Raw genomic sequence first — 4,512 nt, forward strand, 5'->3', positions numbered from 1 at the left:
AGATGCGAAAGGGCGCAAGGGTGGTGGAAAAGAGGTATAGGCCTCGGCCCCTTTATAAAGGGGGTGAATATCAAGAGTCCTCAGCGTGACCGCTTGAGACTTATCTGAAAACACAGAGTCATACCAACAGTCATCGTGGGGTGGCGCACGCCCGTATTGATGGAAGATCCCGTAATAAGGGGAACACGATCTCCGCCTTGGCAGGGCATGCCAATAAAACTGCCTCACAACGTGTATCGAGGTGGGCTAAGAAAAATCGGTTCGTGTTGGGCCGGGCCACGATACAAGGGCACGACGCACAAAGATTGCTAGCAGATCAGATTTATGCTATGCCCCCTATGGTGGTATGTGGAGATCATCTTGCAGATCCGGACACGGTTCAAGTGTTCGATGATTACTTTGGAGTATTCGGAGGTGGAACCCGCCTTCCAGTGCCGAAGACAAGACTGCATGCCGGACTCATCGTCATTGAAGCCTGGTTCAGGGGCTACTGAGGGAGTCCTGGATTATGGGGTATCCGGACAGCCGGACTGTACACTTTGTCCGGACTGTTGGAGCATGAAGATACAAGACTCAAGACTCTGTCCCATGTCCGGATGGGACTCTCCTTTGTGTGGAAGACAAGCTTGGCGATCCGGATATTATTTTTCCTTCCTTGTAACCGACTCCATGTAAACCCTAGCCCTCTTCGGTGTCTATATAAACCGGAAAGGTTGGTCCTTAGAGGGACGATCACAATCAACATCATAGACTAGCTTTTAGGGTTTAGCCTCCACCGAGAGGGCCCGAACCTTGGTAAACATTGTGTTCCTTGCCTCCTGTTACCATTATCCTAAGACGCACAGATCGGGACCCCCTACCCGAGATCCACAGGTTTTGACACTGACAACAATCCTACTACGAACGTGCGAGGACGTCGCGCCTTAGCAATCGCTAAACCAACTTTGAGAGGTTATTGACCACGCCGGAGCACGATCAACCTGACCACGAAGGTCTATTTCCTGCAAGCAAATGAAGAACAAGCAAGAAACTAAGATTGCAATCTGGATATTGCGAATAACAGAGGAAAGCTTTAATAATGAAGGTGGGGTTCTGTGACGCCTTTGTCTGGTCGTTGAACACAAACGAAGTATGCGAAGTTGTAGGTATGGCGAACTCTTAATCTAAACAAAACCCAAAGTCTAAACAGTGCCCTAAGGGCTCTGTATATATGGAGGAAGAGGGGGGAATTTCGTGGCCCTTGGTGGAGGAGTCCGAAACCAACCATATCTCTTGTTTCCCCACACATACGCAGCACCTAAAATAGCCTCTGGATGAAATTTATGGAGTGGCATCTTGTATATTTCGTCCAAGGCTTCATGCACTCGTTGTGGTGGTTTCAAAGCCCTGAAATCATCACTTGTAACTCCGTTCTTGTTCCCCTTGCGCATGCCATCATCTCCATGCTTGTTCTTGCTCCAATGTTCATCCTTCTCCAAGCTAGGCCCTTCATTTGTAAGCAATACAAATGTATTGAATTTAGGCAACATCATATTCTCATGAACATTAGAATCATTACCAAGAAACAAAAGTACCTGGTAATTTAGTGGGCGTGCGCGAGCTCTATTAATTTGTCTAGTATGTATAGCAGCAGGGGCTGTGGGTGTAACAATGCTATTGATTTCCTCATTAGGTTGGAAGTCGGCAATCTTCTTGATGAGATGATTATGGCCATTCAAGAAACGGGCCATAGTTTGCTCATCATCTTCCATGACATTGACTCTTATCATGGCAATCTCCATTTCCTTGTAGTATTCTTCAACGCTCTTTGTTCCTTGCTTGAGGAGTTGGTGTTTCTTGAAGAGATCGCGGTTGTAGTATGTTGGCACAAAGCATGCACGCATGACATCTTTCATTTCCTCCCATGTGGTGATTGGTAGTTCACCTCTTGCTTCTCGGCGCTCAAGGACTTGTTCCCACCATATGAGCACATAATCTTGGAAGTCAAGGGATTCCATAGCTATCTTCTTCTCTTCCTCATAGTTGTGCAAATGAAAGATCTTGTCGACCTTCAAGGCCCATGAAAGGTACACTTTGGGATCATTGCTTCCATGGAATTTGGGCATGGTGAACTTGAGCTTGCCATAGCGTTGCTCTTCATTGTGTTGTGGTCGAGGGTGATGGTGACGCCCTTCAAGTGGAGGATTGTCAACCTCATATTGCTCTTGGAGCAGAGGATTTCCAAAGTCATCTTGCTCTTGATGAACTTGAGGTTGTGGAGGGGCATGTCGAGCTTGTGGAGGAGCTTGAGGAACTTGACGATGCACTCTTGCTTGGTAGTTTTGCTCTTGAATTTCTTCGTGAAGTTCTTCCTCTTGATTGCGCCTATCTCGGTTGCTGTTGGCAATGGCTCGACTTGTTTCTTGAAGGGCACGTTGTGCCTCAAGAGCTTGTGCTTCACGTTGTTGTTGTTGAAGACGTTGAGCCTCGGCATCTTGTTCGTCTTGATGTTGTCGCACTCGCTCTTCCTCTTGGAGACGTTGATGGTGAATTTCTTGTGTTTGTGAAAGAGGAGCTTGGTTTTGACGATGGCGATGTGCTTGCTCGTCAAATTGCTCTTGCGGATGATTGTCGTGTAGAGGATTACGAGTTGCTTGACAGTCTTGGCACACGGCTTGATGTAGAGTGTTTGATGTCGGTGTACTTAAGCCGGAGAAGGTGTCGTCTGAATGTTGACTTGAGCGGCTCCGTCTTGAGTAGGACGAAGTGGTAGAATGGCAGTTCACCAACAAGGCACAAATCTCATCCATTCTTGCATCGTTCTATTGTTTGTGAGCGTCGAGCTTGCTGCCTAAGTAGTCTCTTGTTCGTTGCTCGGAGAGTCGCAAGTCGGTAACGAGATTGCCGATGCGGTCGCTCATTGCTTGTTGTTCTTGATGCAAAGCTCACTGTGCACGGAAGAGGTGGCTCCTGGTGACATAGGATGACATGTGTCGTCTTTCTCTATGAAGAGTGGGTTGGTAGAAGAACTTGGCCTATCCATCATTCCAACCAAATATGTGAGTGGGAGAAACAGAAGAACTTATACCAAATGTACCTTGACCGACGTTGAAGATGGATCAATGATCACTCAAATGTGGAACAAGGAAATAACACAATTGGTACCAATTCTTATCGATTCTCACACCTACACAAGTAAAAGCTTATGGTGGAGCTTGGTTAGGATGGTGGCACAAAATTTGATGCAATTGTTAGTGATCCTCGATAATGTTGGAAATGATTCACAAATTTGTAAATGCAACAAGTAGACCACTAACAAGGTATGGTACACGAAAACACACACACGCAAATAGATAAGTGGGTCGTGCAACCAAGGAATGAGCCAAAATGTGGAATCCACGAAAATGCTCTTGTTGCACAACACTAGAGATTCGTTAGCACGATTGCACAATATGCGGATACGGAACTTGTGCACAACATACTAGGAAACAATGCAATGACTTCTATCCCAAGTATGCTATATGTATGGTATTCCGATGGTATGATCCAAAATGATCGGATGTGACAATCTTAATGTAGTATGATGCTATGGTTCTTGCTTATAAGCTCTTTGCTTATCTTTCCCTTTTGCATAAAAGCTTGTTTGGCTCTTTCTCTTTTTAGCTCTTTTCTCATGCAAAACTTCACGAACCAAGATAACAATTGTGTATGCGATGACAATTTTGTGTCACAAAAGATGATACCAAGATATGCACCACTGTGATATGGTATGTATGCTATGGGAAGTATGATCACTAATGTGCACAAGTCACGTTGCTGGCAATACTCAAAGGCTAGTCTCGATGGGTAAGCAACGCAAAAGTTAGGCTATTGTGGTTATCAATGTAATGGTAAGGAATGTGCCATGAAAGGATACCACGATACCATGATGAAATAGAGGTTACCGTTCTTGCTTACGGTCGAGGTGTCAAAATTGTGTAGCGGTCGATGTCGGAGATGATGGGTCCTTGGCGAAGATGTGAAGTGGTGATGTTGATGTCGCATCGTACCTATATAGCCGGAACACAATAGGACACGGGAACCACAACTCAAATGCCCAAAGACCAAAACGGGTCAAAATTTTCAGAGTGGATAGTGGGTGAGTGATGTTGGTGCTTGCGGAAAGCGGTGGTGGTATGCGGAAGTGATGGTGGTATGCGGAAGTGTATGTGGGCACCGGAACAAAATGTGGCGAAAGTTAGGCGGGAACGGGGCGGTGGATGGAAATTTTGCTGACAGGGGCCAGATGTCCGGGCCAGGTGGCCGGATGTCTGGGGTCGCCGAATGTCCGTGGGTCACCGGCCGGATGTCCGGGCTCGGTATCCGTGGATGAACTCGATGAACTCTGCAGGGAAAAAGTCAAATTCAGGCAAATTAGAGGGATTTTGTGGATGGAAAAGGCGGAGATGATGGGGGAAAGCTAGATCCACACATGGCAAAGCAAATCCATGGATCAAATCCAACAAAACTTCATCACACCATCAAATCACAAAA

The sequence above is a fragment of the Triticum aestivum genome, chromosome 6B, assembly GCF_018294505.1.
Source record: "Triticum aestivum cultivar Chinese Spring chromosome 6B, IWGSC CS RefSeq v2.1, whole genome shotgun sequence".
NCBI lineage: Eukaryota > Viridiplantae > Streptophyta > Magnoliopsida > Poales > Poaceae > Triticum > Triticum aestivum.